The following is a 25,793-nucleotide window of genomic DNA, read 5'->3' on the forward strand; positions in this document are numbered from 1 at the left end:
TTCACAAACTATGCATCCAATGAAGGTCTAATATCCAGACACTATAAGGAACTTAAATCAATAAGAAAAAAAACCCCATTAAAAAATGGGCAAAGGACATGAACAGATACTTTAAAAAAAAAAAAAAAAACAAAACAAAAAACTACAGGCATCCAGCAAACACATTCAAAAATGGTCAACATCAGTAATCATTAGAGAAATAAAAATTAAAACCACAGTGAGTTATTATCTCATACCAGTCGGAATGGCTGTTTTTAAAAAGTTAAAAAATAACAGCGCTATTCACAATAGCAAAGACCCGGAATCAACCTAGGTTCCCATCAATGGTGGATTAAATAAAGAAAACACAGTACATATACATGATGGAATACCACACAGCCATAATAAAGAACAACAAAAAAGTCCTTTTCAGTAATGTGGATGCAGCTGGAGACCATTATCCTAAGTGAATTATCTTGGGGACAGAACACCAAATGCCACATGTTGTCACTTTTAGGTGAGAACTAAACACATGTACATAAAGACAGGAACAATAGACACCTGGTACTAATAGAAAGTGAAGAGAGTCATGGGCTGAAGAACTCTCTACCTGGTACTATGCTCAGTAGCTGGATGACAGAATCACAAAATAAATCATATTCCAAACCTCAGCATCTGGAAACATAACCGTGCAACAAATCTTCAGTTGTATGCCCTGAATTTAAAATAAAATAATAATTTTTTTAAAACTTATGATCTTAACCATTTTTAAGATGAATAATATTATTAACTATATGCACATTTTTGTGCAACAGATCTCTAGAACTTTTTTATTTCACAAAACTAAATCTCTGTGCCCACTGAACAACTCTTTTTTTGGGGGGGGCCTTCTCCTTGTCCATGGTAATAACTATTCTACTTTCAATTTCTAAGAGTTTGACTACTTTAGATACTTTGAGAAGGGGAATCCTGTAGTTGTGTTTTTGTGACTAGTTCATTCCACCTAGCATATTCTACAACACAAAGTTCATGCTGGTTGTAGGACATGATAAGATTTTCTTCATTTTAACCCTGAATAATCATCTATTCCATGTATATACATTTCCTTTTTCCATCTATTGATGAACATTAAGGTTTCTTTTACATCTTGACTATTGTGAATCATATTATAATGAACATGAGTGAGCAAATATCTCTTCAATATCCTGCTTTCGATACTTTCGAAATCCAGAAGAGGGATTACTGGATATGGTAATTCTATTTTTTGAGGGATTCCCAAAGTGTTTTTTATAGTGGCTCCACCAATTTATATTACCACCCAAAACATACAAGTGTTCCAATTACTCCTCATCCTCTTAACACTTGCTATTTTCTGTTTACCTGATAGTGGCCACATTAACAGACGTGAGGTGATACTTGTGGTTCTGATTTCCTGATGATTAGTGATGAGCGTCTTTCCATATTCTTCTTTGTGTGTGATTTCTCTGATTTATTAAGTGACTTTCTAATGCATTTGTATATTTACACATCCATAAAGCCACCTCAGATATTTGTCCAAATTATTAGCTGCCTCTTCATTTGTGTGTGTGTGTGTGTGTGTGTGTGTGTGTGTGTGACTAGACTTTTTTAGGAGCTGAATCTTTCTCTTTGGTGCTCTCTGGTGATTTTTTTTTTAAGTTATTCTTTAGTTGCCACCACCAAGGCACATGTAGTAACAAATCTACAGAACGAATTGCTTCATTTTCTTGGACATAACCAAGTATGTAAATTTTTTAGCACTATCTATGAATCACTTATCTCTCATGTTCAGCTCTGCCATGAGGTGTGAAATTACGTCTATTTCCACTTCTGCAAGGCAATAGATCGTGATGGTTCCTGTTTATCAGCTTCCCTGGATTCCTGTGAAAGAGTTTTCACAATAATATATTTTTTGAAAGTTTTGTGTAAACCCTATAGTAATTTCCCCGTGAAGTAACAGTCTAAGGCAGTAAGTCTTTGTTTCTTTCAAAACCCAGTAATCTCTTGTTGGTCTTTTGAAGATAATTTCACCAGAACAATTTGTTCTAGTAATAATACAATAATTTTCGAATCTTTTTGCCATGTAGTGGCAGTATTAATATACCACACATGTCTTTCTGTGGCCAGGGTTTCTAATTTCTTTCCATTACCTGAAGTTATTTTTCCCTTTTATTTCCTATTACTTTTTAAATGTTGTACAGAATAGTTATTAAGATAACCTCTCTTAATTTTTATGGATTATAGCCCAGTAGCTACAGTTATCTCAAAGCACTGTGCTTTGAAACAAAAGTGCACATGATATTTACTTGGAAATAAGCTTGTCTTGAAGTTTATTATAGTCTGTGTGACTTAAGGGGGAAAGATATGCAAAATATGATGCAAACTTGGAATTACACCCAGAACCTGCCATGAGTTAACTACGTGACTCAGAGAAAATTAATTTCTTGATTTATAAAATGACGATATTCCTGTCTTAGCAGTTTACTGTAATTGACTAAGATAACACATCAAATTCTGGATATGTACAGTACTTGACAGTAACAATTATTAGGCTGACTCAGGCTATCTTTCTGGTTCTGTCTCTTATTACTGTATCCTCAGATCCAAGTCAATCTCTGTGAGGCTGTTTCTCAAGTATAGAAAATAAGGGACACTTGGCCATTCAGTCCCACTCAGTTGATTTATAAATCAAATTATATAAAAATACATGAAATTAGTTTATAAACTTAGATGATGATGATGATAATGATAATGATAATGATAAAGAAACAATATTTCCAGAATAATTGCCATAGGTAATTCTCTGCTGTGTTTATATGAATGAAGCTGTATTATATAGTTATATTATAATTAGCATTAGCAGAACAATTTCAAGTGTAAATTACCACAATTAATATTTATTTTTATATTATTGATCAAGGCCAATATAATAGTAGCTAAGAGTTTATTTAATCAGACAAAGAGAAAAATACTCTGAAGCAACGGTGTCTTTAATCAATTGGTAATTTTGAAGTTAAATTACAGCATAATTAAGAAGCTATATAATAAAAGTATACAATTAAATTAATTGTTAGTAAATATTAAGCACAAAGTTCATGGAGTTTGTAAAATCTCACATTTTTTAGAATAATCTGAATAATGTCATGTACATAAATGTCTCAGTTCATCCTGATAGATCCAGAATAAAATTTATTAATATGACTTTCTCACATGCCTCAAGTTAAATGTTTATAAGAGCATGCTTTAAAATATGTGGAAACATGAAATTATAAGTCCCGTGTTTTGTAATTATTTGTTATAAGTTATAATTAAATGGGGATACAACTCCCAGCAGTTATCCATCATAAAACTGAAAAAGAATAGCAAACAAATGATCTAATTTCTTTAGGAGACATGTCTTGAGTACAATTTACATCCTCTTAGGCAAAGAACAAAAGAAAAACACACATACACATTAGCCAAGATTTATATGCTATTTCTTTATTTCAAAAACTTTAAATTCAATTTTTATCTAAAGTATTTTTCTAAGGATTAAAAGCTTTCTTGTAATATTGAAAATTTTGTGTTAAACTAAAAGTTGAGAATACAGTAAATTTATTAGAGGGATGCACGTTGCTTAAAATATTAGAAAACTAATTGTCTGACAGTACATGTTAAAATAAGCATTGCCTGAAACTTTTCGCCTGGTAATGCAATCTACACTGTTGATAAATTAGACTAACATTATGTAATGATATTACAAAGTTCAAGGGTATTTACCAAAGTCATGTTTTCAACAGTAAACATAAAACAAAAAGAACACTCTTTGTATATTGACTGTAGGAAAATTATTTATTCATTAATTTAATAGAATAAAACACATTTAGATGATGGAATATCTTTAAAGTACCGAGAAAGCAAATATAATATATACACATGATATAATACAGATGTGGATGGATATACACACATAGTATGTATTACATATATACATTTTTGTTTAAAATGTTATGAAAAGGTACACAATAAATCTTTACTAGTCATCATATTAAGGAAGTGATACTGTAGGGACTAAAGAAAATTATTGCTTTTTCTTTAGAAACTCTTAATTAGGCTGTAATAGACATTTGGAAATTGTGTTTACTTATAAAACTAACCATATCTTTGAATACAGTTAAATACCAATAACAACTTGTGAGCACCTGCTACATAGAAAGTATTATTCCAATTTCTATATGAGTTAAAGATTTAAAACAAAATGAAATAAAGCCACACATTTCTATTAAGATTGTGTAAAAAAAAAAAAATAAAGACAATATTATTTTTTAAACTTGCAAAAAATTTTAAAAAGCCCAGGACATCTCTACATGCCAGCAATGAAGACTGAGATTCATTTGAAGTGGTAAGAAATTCAGGGCTACATCTACCATGAAGGATTCCCAAATACAAATAATTGGATGTCTTCTCATGGATGATCCTAAGGTATGTGTTGTCTCAGAAGGTATTTTCTATGGTGTCCCTTTGGAATGAGTAATTTGATTAAAGTATATTACAAAACTTAGGTGCTCATGTGAGGCACAGTATTGTATCAATGAAGATTTAGAAGAGGGGGTAGAAAAGAGATAATTATGAATTTGTTTTATTTTCCAGTCAGTGTATGTGAAGGTTCTTAGTCCTATGTCCATCTAATATTCACATGAATGAAAGTCACCCAAAATTAGCACGACACACCAGTCTAGAGGTCCAGCATAACACAATATTTCACAATCTTACATTAGAAATACGATGCGAGCCAACAGATGCCATCTATTCATTATGCTGCACTCTTGGATCTGGGGCCTGGGCACGGAAATATAAAGAGAGAAGATATATATGTGTGTGTGTGTATATATATATCATATATATAATATATCTTATATATATGATATATATATATAATCGAGGATTTAAGACACATGGAAAATAAATCGTGAAGCAGTACTACACCTGTGTTTGGCTTTCTGGATAAAGAATATAGGACAGAGAAGATACTAAAAAGAACATGTCTCCAAATATTATGGAATTGAAAACATGAAACCTCAGATTTAAAAAAAGAAACCCATAAGTAAAATAAGATAGAGAAAAAAAAACAGTCCACAGAGATAGGTCACAGTGAAATTGTGGAAGAACATAAAGAGGATCTTACATGCAGTCACATAGAAAATAAAGAAACATAAACAAACCTATTAAGGAAGAAAGTGGAAAACTGGTGATGTAAACTATTGACTTTAATGTAAAGCAGCAATGATAATAAGTAATTTGGGTGGTAAATTTGAATATAGAAGGAGAATACTGGGAAAATACAGGTTGATGAAAATGCAGACTCAATTTCAAATATTCTAAGTTCTAATATCTTTTGTAAGAAATTAGAAATAATCATACATTTTAATATTTTTAAAACTTGTTAACAATTAGGAGAAACTATTAAAAGGTTTGAAATAGACTAAGAACCTGTCAATACCACAGAGGAAGAAAGCAATATAATTTTTTTAAATTCCAAAGAAATGGAAGAGAGAGAGAATAAAAAGCATTTCTAATAGAAATTATGTATTTAAAATGTTTTAAAGTGTTTCTTGTATATGAAAACTCCTATCATAAGACATTTAACTATTGAAGATGTAGTATCCCTTCTTATGACATCATTGTTTTCTTAATGCTAACAGATCTTAGTAACAGATTGTAAAACAGGCTGCTGTTTGACTCCCGAATATCTCATTGTATTTACTCACAAACAAGGCTAAAAGCCTAAATTTTTCTAGAAATGAATGGCTGAGGAGGTATCAGTAAAAGCCATTGAGTGATAGGAAAGCTTTACAAAGCAGGCTTACTATGTTAGTAAGTGTATACATACATCTGCGCCTTTGGAGGGACTATCTCTCCTTCTTTGGAACCTACAGACTATAGCAGAGCTCCAGCAGCAATGCTATGAAAACAAGACCATCTTCTGAATGGAATCCATAGGATTAGGATGGTAGAACTGACCGCCAGAAGGAGTCAGACCAATCAGGCTTGGATTGCTTCCCCCAAGAGTTTATATTTGGTGAAAAACAAACAAATACAACTCTACCTTGTTTCAGTCACCTTCATTTTGTGTCCCTGTTAATACTGGTAAATGCAATCTTAATGCATACATTTATGTACTCGTTGGGCTTTTTGTGTTTTATTGGTGATTTTTATACTACATTGAATGCTTATATTTATATCTTTAACAATAAGTTTAAAAGTTTATACACTTTTCTGTTTAAATTTTTATTGTTTTAAGTGGCATAGTCCTTAATGTGTCAGATGAATTTTAATAGTATGCTCCCTTATTATCCAAGCACATTTCAATGTCAACTTTTATTACATCAATCAAATATCAAGTTGATATCAACCAAAATTAGGCTAAGTGTTTTTCTGTAGAGAATTTTAACAGCACAAATATGGACTTATTTCTGATATATAATCTTTCTATGATAATAATGTTTAGTAAAACCCATGATCACTGATGTGATGTTTTTTCCTGATTATGCATTTATTTTCATTTCACCAGGTGCTATATCTTCCATTTCCAAGAGAAGTTAATATTTTCTTTATTCTTGTGATAAGAGTAATGATTATCATGATCTTAATTACCTCTATAAGCTGACAGCTAACTAACTTGCTCATTTATATATAAATTAACTATCACAAATCTTAGCTATATCAATCATAATTTGAAGTATTTTTGCTGTCTGCCTGCCTTCCTTCTTTCCTTCTTTTTAATGATGTAAAATATGATAAATATATTGATATGTATAAGAGATTTATTATAGTGGCTATTGCTTGTACTGAACCAATAAAACTATTCATATAAATGATTCATTTTATACTATCATTATGTATAATATAGCCTTTTGGTGTGTTACAAAGAAGAGTTTTTTTAGTGATATACTGAGGCAGAATTCTTTGAAACTTTTAAAATAACACACATTAAAACTAGTATAGCAAGCTTACAAAAAGAAAAGACTACCTCCAGCTTCAATTGAGAAAGAGTATCAACCACTCATGAACACTTGGCACATCCCAAAATGTCCTAAAATAAGTTTCATTAATGGATGGATTAATGAGAAAAAAAAATTAACCTATCTATGCTGATATGCATAAAACAGCCCAACATTATGAAAAAATAATATCCCCCTGGACTGTGCACATCCCCTGAATATGAAACACGGAAACTGGATAGTCTCTTTAACAAGAATGCTGAGTATTTAAAGGTTGCAGTGTATTGTTTGCCTATTATTATTTCTCTTATTATTTGACTAATAGGCATTTTCTAAAAAACAAGAAAGGCCAGAGTAGAGCAAAGAAGGGTAGTATCCCTAGAACTAGTAGTGTTCTATGTGTATTTGTGAGAAAGCCTTTAATATTAAGTGAAAAAAAAAACTAAACATAATATAGACTTGTTAAGTATCATTTGTTGGAAGCTATTGCCATGAACTAAACCCTACTAGATACATTTAGTTGAAAAATAGAACTACAAGGCAGACACTATTCATTCAGGTCCCAAAGACTCTTGAAAGCAGGAATCAAGCCATCAGGAACAACTTTCTCGAACTCTCTCCACTGTTTGTTTAATTTTTATTTTTTTAAGACAGTCTCACTCCATTTTCCAGGTGGGAGGGCAGTGGCATGATCTAAGCTCACTGCAGCCTCGACCTCTTGGGCTCAAGTGATCCTCCCGCTTCAGCCACTCAAGATGCTGGGACTACAGGTGCATGCCACCATGCCTGGCTAATTTTTGTATTTTTTGCAGAGATGGGGATCTCACTATGTTGCCCAGGCTGGTCTCGAACTCCTAAGCTCAAGTGATTTCCCTTCCTCAGCATCCCAAAGTGTTACATGCATGAGCCACCACGCCTGGCCCATAGACACTGTCTAACCTAGAATGTGAATATATTTTCTCTCACTACAGAACAATTTCTATCTTGTGGCTGAAAACATTCCTGTCTCAATGAATATTGTTTGTGAGCTTACTTTGGACACTGCCATATTCTGGGCTTTTGGAACTCAATAAATCAACAAAACTGAAAAGTTTAAAGCTCTGATAGTTTACAGAGGAAGACAGAAAAATGAACTGATAATATATTATTTAGTATGTCTGGTAATTATAAGGGTTTCTGAGAAAAAGAGAGTAAGGAAAAGGTAATAAGAAAGTGAGACTGGGGACTGCTATTTCATAAAGGACAGTACAGAAAAGATTTCTGAAGTAAGATAATACTTGAGCAGATATCTAACGGAATGAAAACAACACATGTGGGTTTTGTGGGAGGAGCCTCTCAGCCACAGAGAATGACAAGTGCAAGGACTCTACTGTAAAAGAGGTTTTGGGCAATTGAGTAAGAACCAGAAGTCAGTGTGAGCATCCAGAGAGTGAGTGTAAAATTGAATTAGCTGAGGTCAGAGATCTAGCGTTAAGTACAAGACCTTGTAGACCATTTAAGGACTTTGGGTTCTATACCAAATGAGATGGACATCCTTTAGATGATGCTAAACATGACCCAACTTTATTTAAACAGGATCATTGTGGTTTCCTTATTGGAGAGACTCTGCAGGAGAAGAAGACCAGTTTAGAAGTAGTTGCTCCAAAAGCAGATGGCAGCTTGGATCACAGAAATAGCAGTAGATATACAAAACAAAAGTGGACAGATTCTAGATCTACACGTTTTTCTCTCATAATAGTTATTATGCGCTAAGGATTTTTGCAATGAGGGCTTTCAGATTATACCACTCTTTAGACAACTCTGTTTTTGTTATTCTGGTACAATGGCTTTCTAGCTCACTAGTGTATACTACATAAGTATGCCATAAAAAGTGTTATTTCAGCATTATGTCACCAGGAAAAGATGCACTTACTAATTTACATGACACAATAATTTCTAATCCAAAAATATATTATGAAGCAAATTAGGTTAACCTGAAAATGTTTTGCTTTACATTCACGTGCCTAAAAGAAAAATGCAAGAGTAGAATCTTCCACAAGTCTTCAGCCCATCATGTTGAAGGGCTTTTTCTCAAGTGTTTTGTATTGCACTCATATTAGCTTATATTTGGCTCTAAAAGTATTTCATTTTTGTTTTGTTTTCTGTGTTATAACTTTTTATTTATTTGTTTATTTTTTTGAGATGGAGTTTCACTCTTGTTGCCCAGGCTGGAGTGCAATGGTGCAATCTCGGCTCACTGCAACCTCTGCCTCCCAGGTTCAAGAGATTCTCCTGCCTCAGCCTCCCGAGTAGCTGGGATTACAGTGCATGCCACCACACCAGCTAACTTTGTATTTTTAGTAGAGATGGGGTTTCTACATGTTGGTCTGGTCTCAAACTCCTGACCTGAGGTGATTCACCCACCCACCGTCCCCCAGGCCTCCCAAAGTGTTGGGATTACAGGAGTGAGCCACTGTACCTGGCCCAACTTTTTATTTATTTTAAATTTATATTTAAATACTGTTTAAGGGAAAGATGAGCATTACCTCTAAAATATTACCCCCACCTCCCTTTAAAGAGGTTTCTTCACATCCTACCTACACTACCAACCATCCACTATAAACTGGTCACGACTTTCTTTGGAAAAAGCAACCAACTACATATAGTGTACTTGATTGTATTCAAACACATTCATCTTCAGTCACTGGGATCCAACCTATTGCCTTGACTGAACTTTGTCTCTGTAGCTTTTGTTTCTTCCACCTAGCCCTAACTCTTTTTAATTTATTTTCCTTCATCATTGTGAGGAAAAAATGATACCTCCCTAAGTCTTTTCTTAACATATTACCTACCAATGGTCATTCTCAGGTCAGGGAATATGCTATAAATTCATAAACAAAAGTCCGCAAAGTTTATTTGGAAATTTAATGAATGTGGATGCAAAAAAAGCTTATAACGTGCTTCCTAGGTTGAATGCATACAAAATTGGTAGCTAACACAAAATTAAACTATTTTTTTCATTTTTACAATAGGAATAAAATTATTTGAAACGTAATTATTTGAAACGAAAATCTGTTTCACTGTGGGAACACATCATTGGCTCTTGCAAAAACCTGGCAGTGAGAGCCTTTCTAATTCTTGTACCCTAGGTGCCTAGTTTGCCTTACTCTAGTTCAGTCTGGCCTTTTCCACTAATCCTCATCTATTCTTATTTATTATCTTTCTTATTGTCTTTGTGTGGACTAAAAATGAAAGCTTTTTTAGCTTTTTTTTTTTTTTTTTTTTAATCTCATCTACCTAATGTAGAAGCATAGATTAGGATTAACATTACTGAACTTGAGAGCCCTGCTGTCTGGCTAATGTATTAGGTGGACTCAAAAGTAATTGTGGTTTTTCCCATTACTTTTAATTGTTTTTTCCAATTACTTTTGTGGAAAAGTCACGAAAGTGATTACTTTTAATGGAAAAACTGCAATTACTTTTGCACCAACCTTATACTAACATGGGCAAATTGCTTAACAAAATCAGGCCTTGGTCTTCTCATCTGTAAAGTGAGAATAATAATGTTCTTTAAACATAGGTGTGTAGCAAATGTTAAAAGTGTTTATACATATTTTAAAAAGTGGTGTGAATTATTGTAAGTGCTCTTCAAAAGTTAACTATTATTATAAAACTATGATTATTTTATTTAAATGACTTTTTTATTCCTCAACACTTCAGTTTCACTAATCATCAAATCTTCACTTAATGACCATGCTTCCAATAAATACGTCAGAGGTGTGGATTTATTTTTTTTCTTGCTTCAACCTGTTTTTATCTCTTATGATTTAATGTATATGAATTCATGGGAAAAAATAAAATTCCCTTTTGGATACAGGCAAGTATAAATATAAAAAAAAAAAATGGAGTGAACTTCTGCTTTTATATAGGTTGACCCCTAATTCTGTGATTGATGTCTGCATTTTTCCTATTACTATGAAGTACCATTAAACATTTCCCCCAACCCAATCTCAAGGAGTAGGTATATACATTTTCCTTGAAGTTTAAATCTATTTTGATAAAAAAAATTTTTTGCTTGGTTTCTTTAGCAATCATTCAAACTATAATCTGATGAATGCTTCAATCTGGTACAATTGTTTAATGGAAAAAATAGTGATGTATTATATTTTTCCATATAATGTATCATTTATGAGAAAATAATAGCTAAATGTTCAACGTTATTTTATAATATCATTGATAAACCTTTGACAAACCAATATAAAATATAATTTTTATGAGAATGTAACCAAAGATAGTCATATTCTAGTATTTAAAAAATATTTTATGAATCAGTAATGAAAATTATGAATTCTACATCAAACTCTTCAGGATTTGTTTGTCATGACTAGTCTCAAAGAACAAAATTTACTCTTGTGGAGATGATAATTCCTATCTGTAGTCCTGAAATATTATGATACAAAGTAGAAATTTAGGGTATAGATGAAAGTGCAGGGAGCCTGTTAGGCTCAGTGTGCATAGTCCAAAATCCATTCTGTATTTCTGCACACATTGTCTCTCCACAATTTCACAATATAAATTTTAAGTTTCTCCATTATTTTCACAAAGAAGAATTTGTGCATGCAATTGAACCATGCTATAATTTAAAATTACATAATCTATTTTCAAAGCTTATGCAAAGCTGATGTTAAATATTTATTAAATGAAGTAAGTAAATAGTATGGACAGAATGCCAGTCTGACCAGTAAACATTAGAATCATGGAATCTTCACAAATTCAAGGCTTTTTTCAGTTTTACTTGATGTTCATCAATTAAACACAGATAAACAAACCCACACTTAGTAGCTGTCCAAAAGGTGATACTATAATTCCTAGTAAGAATTGAAATGAGAAAAGGTTCCATTTAATGCATCAATTAATTTCAAATAAATTGTTTATTGTATTTTATTGTTTGAAAACAATTTATGTTGTAAGAAGTTTTAAACACTCTCTTTACAATCCTATTTGCATTATTAATTTCCTTAACTAAATCTGTATAAATATCAGTTTGTCTGTATTCCAATTAAGGGAAGTTTAATTCACTTTTATTGTTTTCTGTTTTCCTTTTGTCATACTGAGAACATGAGAATATGACTTTGTTGATTGTTAACAGCTTGTAATACCCCAGTGTTTTGTCACTGATAAAGGGAGCAGGCAATGGCTGTTTGGTGGGTAGTCCATGTGGAATGTATTTATTGCTTGAGAAACTACTTATCAAGTACTTGTCTATGTGCTCAAGTCTGCCAACAACAAATCTCTCTTTTCTTTTTACTTTGTTACGTCCTTGGCTGTGTTTTCATAACATAAGTTGTAAGAAAGGTTAAGAAAGAATTATTTTGGATTTGCCATGAGAGTAAAAATTTGCAATATAAATCTCTCTAACTTTAAGATATTGTGACCTTAACTGAAGAGGCACCGTGGGGAAAAGGGGTTAATGGACTAAAAAGAAAAATGGAGAGAGATTAACAAAACATACTCTAGAAACACTCAAAAGACTATAAAGTCAAGACCTCAATCGCTATGTTTTTAAAGCAGGAAGCATTTTTTAATACTGCAGGAATAGCAACTTCAAGACGTTCAAACCATTTTCCCCATTAATATAAGTAGGGCAGTCAAGATGATTCACTTACAAATCTAAAGGAAGAAATATTATATATTATGTGAAAATGTGGTAGCCAATCCCAGAATCTTAAATGAGAGATGAGGAAAGGTCATGATTGACTGATTAAAACACTGTTCCTATCTAATCGTGTTTCAACATTATTTAAAATGCACTGAAATAAAGAACTAACAAACTCTCAAATCTAAATTTAAGATTTACATATAGTCAACTATGTTCTGTGCTTCCTGACTTCTTGCATGTGCTTTCTTTGATCTTTCCACAAACTATACCAAAAGTTAATGGAGCAGTCTGCAAAGTTCTGAGGAAAATAAAATATGACTCAAAAAGAAAATATGCAATTGCAGGGTTAAACAATAAAGGCAATATAGACAGATACTCTTAACAGAAGTTAAAACCTCTCAGTCCTTCTCATAAATAAACAAGAAAAAGGAGAAATAAAACCCTTTATATCAAAACCGAATCCAGTGATAAATCTAAATAAATTAGGAAGAGAAGCTACGACAAAGTGATATGGTGAGTCCACACCTGGGATTAATACTAAACAACTCAGAAGAAAAAGGCTTACTTTCTATAACATGGAAAACATAAACCATATTAATGTAAAAGTGTTAGCAACACTCAGGCATGAGGAGAAGAAAAATGAGAGGCAATGTAAATAGAGTAAGTTATCTTTCAGAGCACTGGATGAAACAGTACTTTCCAAATTTGAAACATGGTGTTTTAAAAATGAGTCCAATAACTAAATGTGATCTTTTAAATTTACCCTGGAGTAATATTCAAGTAAGTACAACCTACTAACTATTTATTTGAAATCCAACAGTTAATTTGTTTTGTGTTTTTTTCTTATAAAGTACAGCAAAATCGAATTTGATTTTTTGTATAAAAATAGTTCTTATAGTAAAAACTGTAAAATATAATTTTCATTTTGGTGTCTGCCTATTAATTTAGCTCTCGCTCTGTGTGTCCATCTGTATTTACGGAAAGAAATGTCTGAAAGTATATTCAAATAAGTTAATGATGGTTATTTCTCATTAGACGAATTTCAGGCTTAGTTTTCCTTTGTAGTTCGTGCATGGTTTGAATTACTTAAATAGAACATAATATTTGCAGAATCATGGATTATTTTTTAAAAACAAAGTGTACACTCTAATAGATGGTCTATTTAAGATACAAGTGCCAGGTGCTGTGGCTCACACCTGTAATCTCAGCACTTTGGGAGACTGAGGCAGGAGGATGGCTTGAGCCAGGAGTTCCAGCCTGGGCAACACAGTGAGACCTCATCTCTACAAAACATCAAAATATGAGGTGGAAGGATCAGTTGAACCAAGAAGGTTAAGGCTGCAATGAACAGTGATTATTATCCCACTGCACTCCAACCACCTTGGTGGCATGAGAATCTGCCACAAAATAAAAGATACAAGAAATGTCTGAACATTTTTTGCTGTATCTTTGAAATTATACCTTAGTCTAAATATTTCACTTTTCTGATTTTTTAAATGTGTTTTTGGAAATTTTTTTTCAGACCTTCACCAACATGAGCTTTTTTTTGTCAGCATGAAATAAATAGCCTATACTCAAAGTTGAATAAATTTGCATAAATTGCTTATCGTCTTTGAGACCGTTTTATTGTGTATACAAAATGGGAATGAAAACACTTACCTTACAGGGTCATTTAAAAAGGTAAATTATTATAATGTTTTCCTAGATTGTGCATTTGAATTTTTTGATACCAGGTTATATGGGATTGCATATGCATTCTGTTATAAATGCCTTTCTGAAGGAAGAACTGCCCTGAAACAATTCCTTCAGAATTAAGGAAGAAAAACAAAATCAGAAATGGGTTGGGGATGCAACTTGGGGTAGCAACTTCATGCATTTGCTGTCTATTGCACTTCAAACATCGACATAACAAAACGAACTCTAATGTTAAACATGCAGTGAGCAAATTTAAACTCTGATGGAAATGCTATCCATTTACTCTGAGTGTATGTAATGAATTTATCTCGTTCATAAGGCACAATATGAACTTACATTTTACATGACAGTAAATATATCATTTTTCATTTGTCACCTCATCTCTAAAATAAACATTTGTACATTTTACTGCTCTTCTTTTCTTTTTTCCAGAAAAAGAGAAAATAATTTAGAAAAGTAAGGGAGGAAAGAAGGGAGGGATGGTAAAAGGAAAGAAAAGAAAAGGAAGGAGAGAAGGAAGGAAGGAACAAAGGAAGGAAGGGAGGGAGGGAAGGAGGGAAGGAGGAAGGAAGGAAGGAAGGAAGGAAAGAAGGAACCATCTATTAGTGCTAAAACCAACATGACAGTAATTTTAAGTAGTGAGTACTTCATTTTTTTATATCTCATTTCATAGATTTTCCTTTGTCTAAGCTTTTATACTTTCTTCACACATGCACTGAATCCAGTAAGATAAATTAATTCATATGAAAAACTTTAATTTGATATGTCTATTCTATGTAATTTATTATTTTTAACTGAAGCAGAATTATATGCAATAAATTAAAATAATGTAATACTCATATATTAACTTTTCATACTTCTCACTAAGGAACTATAGAACGCACTTTATCAGGTATGATCCAAGCACATTCTAAAATTTTGTTTCCTTAACTACTGAATTTTTTCACCCATCTTCTATTTTTGAAATAATATTTTACAAATAATCGATTGAAAATCATCTAAGAAATATAAAAACATTTTATGAGCAGCTATCTTTTCTGTAATATTTTACCAACTCCATCCATTTTTCATGTTATAATCTCTGAAATTGAAATGCAATTTATCATCAATGGTTTCATACCATTTTACCATATGTAGTAGGACTGGCATTTTATTTTCTTTGGTGTTTACAACATAGCAGTATATCTTATAAATAACGCATTTTTGTTTTGATGAAATATAATATTTGATAGCTCAAAAACACATCATATATTGATTGGCAATTGTTGGTTATTACTGAGGAGGGTTATGTTTGTAAAATATATTTTGACCTTAGAGTTAGTTTTTTTGCTCATTTTCTAAAAATTGGAGTTACCATTTTGTTATTAAATTGGAATAATATTTGTATAATAAAGACAAAATCCATTATGTTGCAAGTTTTCTGTTTATTTTTTCATGATTTTTGAATGTTTTTCATATTTTGACAAACAATATGCATTGTTCAACCATTCTGTCATGCTCCAACTCTGTATTGCTGAATGTATGTTTTGTTGATGTCTTTTTTCTCATATTTCTGTCTCTTTTAAATATATGCATTTCTATCTTGGTCTGTTTGTTAGTTAAAGCTCAGGTATAGGGTATACTTTCACCTTGACCTGTTATGGAGGAAGCAGGCATGCTGCTGGTCTCAATCTGAGGTACTAGAGAAATCATTCCTATTCCTTAATGTCTTCAGAGCCTTGGAGCCTCAGTGGCAAAATGTTTTAATTTCTTAAATCAATCATTCAGCCATTTCGTTGCTTCTCTAAAAATGAAAGAGCTATGGAGCCGACGTCGACCATCCTTCTTAGAGGTCACAGAGATCCAGGGTCAGGTTTTTCCCTAAACCCAACACTTAATCTTAATTCTAGACATGTCAGTGTTGCTCTCTTGATGGCCAGCCCAGATCACAAGGGAAAAATGTCTGTTTCCTTCTACAGCTTAAATAGCAAATGCGATTTCATTTGTAACCTACTCTTTGCAACTCAGCATCTATTTTACCCTGGAGAAAGATAATCTAGAGTTAGTGGTGCAGAAAATGAGTCGATTTTAGGTCCTATTTTTTTCTCCCAGAATTCTCTGCATCAGGTGTATTTGCATTTTTCATGAGTCATTCTCATGTACCCAAAAACAGCCTACTAAACTCAAGGATATAATAAATACTAACCACCTATGTCCTTATAGTTCTAATATTTAAATATTTTCATTTTGTTCATTTGTCTTTCCAGTCCATTGGCTAATTTTTAAAATGTTGGGTGTAGAAGTAACTTTTTCATGTAGGTTTGTTATTGTTGTTGTTACTGAGTTTTCTCCAAACATAACCAGAACCATAAAACCATATTTTAAATGTACTTATAATCCCCATATATTTATATTTTAAAACCATATTTTAAATGTACTTATAATCCCCATACATTTATGTCTTTAATTATGCAGAATGACTTGAAAATTTTTATATAATTAATCTACTTTCTTATTTGATTTTTAGTGTATTCTTGATTGTCTTTGTTACATTATTTTTGTGATTATATGTGAAATTATTTTTAAACTAAAAAATTCCCCAAATTAATATATGATATTAATCATATGAGTTATACATTAATTTGGTAGAAACTTTTCAAATCTTTACTTTTCAGTACAGTGACTAATATTTAGATTATGTTTATATTCAATGAAGTTTTATATTTCTCTTTATTAAGCTGCTGCCAGGATAGATTTTTTCATTGTTGAGTTTTATTTTTAAGAAATAAGTTGTGAAAATTTACCTATATATTTTCTATGGGTAGTATAACTATGCAACACTTAGCTTAACTTGGCCAAAAGAATGCCCCCTAACGCACTCCCCCTAAAATTTGTCTTATATATTTAATAAAGGGAATATATTTTAAAAAGATATAATCATTTTAATGTTTAAAATTAGCCAAAATACAGAATAATTTGTTTATTAATTCATCTCATTTATGCGTGATTTTCTTGTCTCTCTTAGGTTAAAATTTATTCTTATTGCAAATGAAGTTAATTTGATTCATTCTTTCTTAAAGTCATATATAATTTTTATAGCTTTATCGCAGTTCAGAAAAATGAAGGCAATGAAGAAAAAGTTAATTTATGGGAGATGTGATTATTCATGGAATTTTACATATTTAATGTAAATTGTATGGTATTCTTAATATGCATATATAGCTTATATTAATAGACAATCATACATCAATGGGGAATCATAATATCGTGAGTATTGCACAAGAGGGTAAATATAGCTCTCTAATATTATTTTAATGGTTATACATTATATAAATACACATTTTCTATAATCGAATTAAGATTAATAAGTTCTAATATACAAACTTATTTTTTCATCTTTGCAACAAGTTCTGGATTTTGCATTCTTGGTCATGTATCTACACAAAATTATATAGTTGCTCATTAGAATACATTTCTAGAATTGTGATGTATGGATCAAATGGTAGATGGATTTTAAATTATTTAAAGTATATTCTTAGTATATTCTTAGGATTTGGCCACTGCGCACAGCCAGGGATGCCGGCTGTGGAGGGGCAGTCAGCTCCAGGTGCCGATATGGGTGCCAGCTCCCTGCGAGGCTGTGGCTGGACCAGGCATACCATAAAGCAGCTTCCACGGCTTAGTTTTCATCAAGAAAGATAACAGCAATGAAACTATTTAAGTGATTAATAGCATTAACTAGACAATTCAAAAGTAGGATAAATTGTATAGGAAGTGAATAAACTATTAAATGTATCTAGTAGATGCCTGTTGTGTGAAGTTAGTGAAACCACAGAAACATGGATAGGTCACTAAGACCTTTCAAGGCATAAATAAATTAGTCCGGAGAAAATTATAGCCTGATTACATTCCATACCCTATGAAAGTTATATAAGTTCTTATTGTCAAGGGATTTTTGGGATGATGCTTTATCGGCTGGAAACCTCTGTGGCCAGTGGCACCTATGCCTGAGTTATGCTCAAGCCCGCTGCGCTTGTTCCGCCCATTTGACCTGGCAGGCTGCATTTGGCTCACGCTACTGGACTGGATCCCATGACTGCCAGGCATGGAACGGCGACAGGTGTGTGTGGGAGCATAGGGTCTGGTCACTGCAGGCAGCCAGGGATGCTAGCTGTGGAAGGGCGGGCAGTTCCAGGTGCTGGCATGGGTGCCAGCTCCCTGCAAGGCTGTGGCTGGACCAGGCATACCATAAGCAGCTTCCACGGCTGGCACCTGGGAATGCTGTGGTGCTGGGAAACTTGGAGACACCAGGAACTGCAGAGCCCCAAAGAGAGTGTCACAGCCCTGGCTCAGAGAGCTCCCAGATCTGAGATCCTCGAAGGGCCGGAGCTTCTTCTCTCCTTCTTGCTGCCTGCAATGTGGCGAGTCAGGACAGTTTCGGCTTTATTTGTGTTCCAGCTCTTTCAGCCCTGCCATTCGGGGAGTCCCAAGTTCTTGTCCTGCACCCAGGAAGAATGAGGGACGTGGACAAGTGGAGAGTGAGGAAGGTGAAGAAGAGCTCTGTTGAGGGACAGAACAGCTCAGAGGAGACCCACATTGGGTAGTTTCTCTCCACAGGCAGGGTGTCCTGACAAGTGCTTAGCTTTCAGAAGAGAGGAGGCCCTAAAATGGGTAGTTCCTCTCCACAGCTGGTCATCCTGTTGTCTCCTCGAGTCTGACTGATTCCAGGGCTTTTGATTCCAGGGCTTGGAGGGGAAGAAGTGCATATCGATTGGTTCGTGGGTGGCCATGGGTGGGCCTGGAAAAAGCACCCCCAAGTTTCAACTCAGATCTGCAGGACCAGCAGCCCAGTCCCCAGGCTTTAGGTTCTCCCAAGCTTGAAGGTGGGGCTTCACCAGGGACCCATCTCCTTCCGCCCAGGAGCCTGTCTGCCTCCTGCCACCTGTTTGTGCCGAGGGGTGTCTGCAAGTCAGCTCCCAGCTGTCCTCAGCCCCCTCTTAGCCTCATTCCCATGCTCATTGGTGCCCAAAGTCCAGAAGGGGCCAAGATGGCAGAGGGCTGGCATGCCAGCACTGCTCCGAGTGTGTGAACACCCGCCCAGGCTGCAACAGCATCCAGGTTTGGCCCCAACCTCACACCAAGAGTGGGGCAGGAGCTGGGAGTGGGGAGAGGCCAGGAAGCAGGCGCAGACACCTCTGAGCCTGTGGGAATGGGGGCGCCTTCCCAGGACTGAGAGAGCCGAGTTGCTCAGATCTGCAGCCATAGCTTGGGCAGCTGCAGTTGTGCCTGGCAGGGCAGGGCTCCCACCTGCTCCCAGCCTCCAAGAGCACAGGGAGGCCCAGGTCTGCAGCTGTGCCTGAGTGACCGCAGCTCTGCCTGGGAGGGCGGGGCTCCTGCCTGCTCCTGGCTTCCGTTGGCTCCACGGAGTACGCAGCCCAGCCACGCCTCCCCTGCTGCAGCCACCCTCTTGGCAGCGGCTGCTCCAGGCGGGCTGCTGCTGACATCATCATAGTTTTGAAATCTGACCAGATAGATACATGGTCCATCTGAAACCAAACCACTTAAGTAGCACAATCAGGATATGGGATACCTTCCCTGCGTTAAGCAGAGTATAGCAAAAAGAAATGTATATATTAAAAGGAAATTTTAGAAAATAGTGTTAGAGAAATGTGGTTTTATTGGCTAAAATACAGAAGGAATCGGCCGGGCGCGGTGGCTCAAGCCTGTAATCCCAGCACTTTGGGAGGCCGAGATGGGCGGATCACGAGGTCAGGAGATCGAGACCATCCTGGCTAATCCGGTGAAACCCCGTCTCTACTAAAAAAATACAAAAAACTAGCCAGGCGTGGTGGCGGGCGCCTGTAGTCCCAGCTACTCGGGAGGCTGAGGCAGGAGAATGGCGTAAACCCGGGAGGCGGAGCTTGCAGTGAGCTGAGATCCAGCCACTGCACTCCAGCCTGGGCGACAGAGACTCCGTCTCAAAAAAAAAAAAAAAAAAAAAAGGAATCCTGGGGAACTTTGAGTGAACACAGTGCAACAGAAAAAGAATGGTGTCATGGGGGAAGGACTTGGAGTCATGCAGAGCAGAATTTCTTTGATCCTGTAAACAAAGCTTCTCAGCATTTGCTATTTCTCCCAATGAATTAGGTGAAACTTCACTTGCAATCACGAATCAGAAAATCTCTCACCTGCATTGTCCTAGTCATTCTATTTTATAAAATTGTTGCCAGGAAGAAACTCTGGACCGAGAAAGAGTGAAATTGATTCACTTTGGTGTTTCACAGGATAGTTTGGAATCAGTAATATTTTATCAGTTTGAGCACTAGATTATTCTCATGACTCGTTTCGTGTTACCCAGTAGTGTCAGGTTCCAGGAAAGAAGGTAACGGAAGTAAAAGAGAGAATTTGTAACAATTGTAATGTTCTGTGAGAACTCATCTATAGCTGCAACACAGAGTTGTTGCCATTGGTTTTATCATTGCCATTGCAATAACTTAATGTCATTATTAATATTATTTGCTAATTTATTCTTTTTTAAGAGCACTTGAACATTCCTTCACTTTTCTCTGCACAATATTCACTGTGTCGGTAACTGGCTGATTTCCAGAACATATTTCACCTCTGAAGTCACATATAAAACTTGCATTGCCCAAGTCCCCTGTCTCATTGTCTCACTGTAGTCCTTCTCATCTCTACTAGCTTCTCACCTTTGGATGATTTGCAATATTCTGCCTCAGATCTTGCCCCATCACTCACATTCTTTTGTCATGTGAAGTGATAACATGTCCTTGATCAAATCTTCCCTCTATCTGATTTCCCCTGCCTTATTAATAGAAACTTTTAAGTTTCAGAACTGTACAAGGCACCCTTCCCAGTTTTTTAAAAATGATAAGTATATCTACATTTCTTTAGTCATTTTAGGAGAAAGTAAAGAGAAGAACTTGCCTTAAATTATTATCTGGAACTAGAAATCTTTGCTACAGTATTTTTGCTCCTCTGCAAGGAAGAAAAATGTTATTTGAGTGAAACAAATTCTTCTATTACAGTATAATTAAAATTGTGTAAGTTCTACACAGTGCCTGTAATGAAAAGTATACCAATCTTAATATTATGTGGATAATCACTTCAACCAGACAGAGTAAATTGCCTGGAGGTCATGTAGTGCTGTCTCTCTTCTCTCCCACTTGTTAGACTCTTCTTTTAAACCCAAATTGCTCTTATTTTGCTGTGTGGTGTTTTGGGTTATTTTTTTGCAGACAAATTTACTTTCTTAACCTGGAAGGGATATGGTTGCATCTAGGTGTTCATTTATGTGTTTGGAGCATTTATAGACGAATAAAAAGTACATGCACAATAAAAGTTAGAGAAGAATATAATCTCTGAAATATTTACCTAAAGAGCAGAGCATCTTCCTGTCAAGCAACCACTATCATTTCCCTGCCATCTAGAGTGAATCTTTTATTCTCAGATCATTATTCCTCTCCTAACTATTCCAGCTTCCCTTATTATCCATATATCCCTTAAATAACACATTTTAAACCAAACTAAATGGCAGCAGCTTTTATGTCACCATCACTTCTGCACATCTAGCCTCTTAAGGAGGAATACTGAACTGCTCAGTCTGCTGCAAAGGCAACCATACAAGTTTTATCTTAATCACAAAAATGTAAAGCCCTTAGGAAACCAAAATCTCCTGAAGACACCAGTACAGGAAGTGCTAGAGATCTCTTAGGCCTGTTTATATTCAGTATTCTTTAACACTTCCTACCCTGTGCTCCTATATTTGTCCACAGCACTTCAAAGGAAAGCCCTGGTACTACTCACCTGGAGGGATTTTAATTTTTTTTTTTTCACATGCAACGGGGCTTTTATGTTATCTTGATTTGTGCAGGTGTGGCATCTTACTGGTTCTCTGTTTTTCTTCCCCATTGCACTGATCTCTCTTTCCACTCTCTTTTACATACTTATTTTTTTAAAACCACACTTTTACTTTGCTGAAAGTGTGTCATTTTATCTAGAAGAAAGGTTCCTTTTGTCAGTACAAAAGCTCCTCTGCAGGGCTTACAGCACTTGTAATAGCAGAATGGTGAGGAGCTCAGAGGACAGGGAGCTACCTTTCCTGGGGATGAAATGAAATCCCAACCTGTTTTGAATGCTGTTGTATGGTCATGTATTGCATAAGAACTTTTTGTCCAACAATGAAACACATATAATACAGCGGTCCCATAACATTATAATTGAGCTGAAAATTCCTATCAGTTAATAACATCGTAGGTGTCTAAATGTCATAATACTTATTTGTGTAAAGAGTGAAACCTCCAGAAGAGCCTCAGGCAACTCTTCTAGGAGTTACTCCTGGAGAAGGCGTTGTTATCATAGGAGATGACAGCTCCATGAATGTTGTTGCCACTGAAGACCTTCCAGTGGGACAAAGTGTAGAGATGGAAGACAGTGATATTGATCCTGACCCTGTGTAGGCCTATGCTAATATGTGTGTTTGAGTCTTATTTTTTAACAAATTTTTAAAAAATAAATTAATAACAATTTTTAAAGTTGAAAAAATCATATAGAATCAAGATATAAAAAAAATATTTTTGTACAACGGTACAATGTGTTGATGTTTTAAAATGAGTACTACTATAAAAGACTCATAAACTTCTTTAAAAATTAAAAGTTTATAAAGTAGAAATGTTTTAGTAAGCTAAAGTTAATTCATTATTGAAGAAAAAGTATTTAATATAAATTTGGATAGCCTCAGGGTACAGTATTGTAAAGCCTCCAGTACTGTAGACTAATGTCTTAGACCCTCACATTCACTCACCACTCACTAACTGACTCACCCATAGTAACTTTTAGTCCTGCAAGCTTTCTCTATGGTAAAAAGTGTCCTGTACAAATGTACAATTTTTAAATATTTTGTACAATATATTTTACTGTATCTTTATAAACATATCTGTATTTAGATATGTTTAGATACACAAATACTATCGTGTTACAATTGTATACGGTATTCGGTACAATAACATGCTATACATGTTTGTAGTCTAGGAGAGCAGTCCCCAACCTTTTAGGCACCAGGGACAGATTTTGTGGAAGACAATTTTTCCATGCATGGGGGGTCGTGAAATGGGGTGGGGAACGGTTTTGAAATGAAACTGTTCCACTTCAGATCTTCAGGTATTAGTTAGATCCTCATAAGGAGCGTGCAATGTAGATCCCTTGCTTGTGAACTGTGCAATAGGATTCACGCTCCTAGGAGAATCTAATGCTCCTGCTGATTGAACAGGAGGTACAGCTCAGGCAGTAATGCTTTCTCACCGGCCGCTCACCTCCTGCTGTGTGGCCTGGTTCCCAACAGGCCACAGACCTGTACTGGTCCATGGCCCAGGGTTGGGGACCCCTGGCCTAGGAGCAATAGGGTATATCATATAGCCTCGGTATGCCGTAGGTTATACTCTCTAGGTATGTGTAATTACATGTGAAGATGTTCGCACAATGACAAAATTGCCTAATAATGTACTTCTCAGAGCGTACCCCAGTTAAATTCTTGTAGTATCTTTGGGATGTCACTTTTCTGGCCTGAAACCTACTGCTAGTGGTGCCTTTGCCTGAATTTTGCTTGGGCCCACTGGGATCATTCTGCCCCCTCAGCCTGGGAGGCTACACTTGGCTTACGCTACTGGCCTGAATCCCATGCCTGCCAAGGGAGACTGCATGGAGCAGCAAGGAGTGTGTGAGTGAGCGTGGGATCTGGCCACTCACAGTCAGAGATGCTGGCTGCTGCAGTGGGGCAGGCAGCTCCAGGTGCTAGCATGGGCACTAGCTCTCTGCCAGGTTGTGGCTGAACCAAGCACACTGCAAGAAGCTTCCATGGCTGGCACCAGGGAACATGGTGGCACCCAGAAGCTTAGAGGCATGAGAAAACCTAGGGCCCCAAAGAGGGAGTCTCAGTTCTGGCTTGGGGACCTCCTAGGTCTGGGCTCCCCAGAGAATCACAGCTCTTCTTTTTTTCTATTCACCCACTTTGTGGTGAGCAAGGGGCATGTCTCAGCCCTGTTTAGATTACAGCTCTTTTAGCCTCACTCAGTAGGTCCAGACTTCTTCTCCTGTGTCCAGGAAGACTGAGGCATGCAGATAAGTCAAGGGTAAGCAAAATCCAGAGGAGCTTGATTGAGTGACAATAGCTCAGAGGAGGCCCTGGAGTGGGTAGCTTCCCTCTGCAGCAGGTTCTCCTGTCATCTCTGCTGCTCTCAGCAGAGAGAAGGCCCTGGAGTTGGTAGTTCCTTTCTGCAGCCAGTCATCCTGAGATCTGCCACTCTCACCAGAGAGGAGGTCCTGGAGTGCATAGCTCCTCTCTATAGCCAGTAGTCCTGCTGTCTGCTCAGCTCTGGCTGAGCCCAGGGCTTTTATGAGCCTCAGAGGGGAGGAAGTGCACACGAATTGGTCCATGGGTGGCCTCAGGAGGGCCCAGAAAAGGCACCACAAGTACCCACTCTGATCTGTGAGACTGCCAGCCTGACCCCCAGCCTTCAGGTTTTCCCTAGCCTGAAGGTGGCGTCTCACTGGGGACCCACACCCTTCCACTCAGGAACCTATTTGCCTCCCAATGCCATTCATGGAACCCAGGCTGTAGTTGCCAAGGAGCACCTGCAGGCCAGCACTGAGCTGCCCTCAGCTCCTCCTCAGCTTCCCTTCTTTTCTCATAGATGCCCAAAATTGGGAGGGGACAGAGGCAGCAGGGAGCTGGTATGTCAGCACTGCTCTGAGTGTGTGTACACCTGACTGGGCTGTGACAGTGCCTGGCCTTGGCCCTGACTTTGCTTTGAGATTGGAGTGGTTGCCAACAGCAGGGAGAAGCCAGGCACTGGGAACAGGCATTTCTGAGCCTGTGAGGGCAAGGGGGCTTCCCTGGGTCCCCAGGAATGCAGATGCCTGGATCTTCAGCTTCAGCTGTGCCTGGGAGGGAGAGGCTCCTGTCTGCTCCAGGGAGCAGGAAGCCCAGGTCTGCAGCCATGACTTGGGCAGCTGTAGCAGCACACAGGGAGCTCCTGCCCCAACTCAGAAGGGTAGGGCTCTTGCTTGTCCCCAGCTCCTGCTAGCTCCATGGAGAATGCAGCCCCAGCCATATCTCCCTGCTGTGGCCAGCATAATGGCAACAGTCACTCCAGATGGCTGCCACTGCCATCAAAGTAATATGTGACTGTTTTTGATAAATTATCTGTGTCTCAAATTCCTCATATTTAAAGGACAGGTAGTGATAATTGTATCTACTTTATAGTATGGTGAGCATTAAATTAATTGTACATGTAAGTGTTTGGGACAATCCTTGGCATGTGCCAGTGTCAGCTGTTATCATTACCACTGAGAAGAAATAGCTATCTAGACACACACCACCCCATTCTAGTACATCCTGCGCCTGTGAAAACAAAAACAAAAAATAAAACCGGGAAATTATCAGATTCACAAGACCCCTGAACATAGCCCCATATCTAAAACCAAAGATG

This window comes from Mandrillus leucophaeus, unplaced genomic scaffold, assembly GCF_000951045.1.
Source record: "Mandrillus leucophaeus isolate KB7577 unplaced genomic scaffold, Mleu.le_1.0 Scaffold965, whole genome shotgun sequence".
NCBI lineage: Eukaryota > Metazoa > Chordata > Mammalia > Primates > Cercopithecidae > Mandrillus > Mandrillus leucophaeus.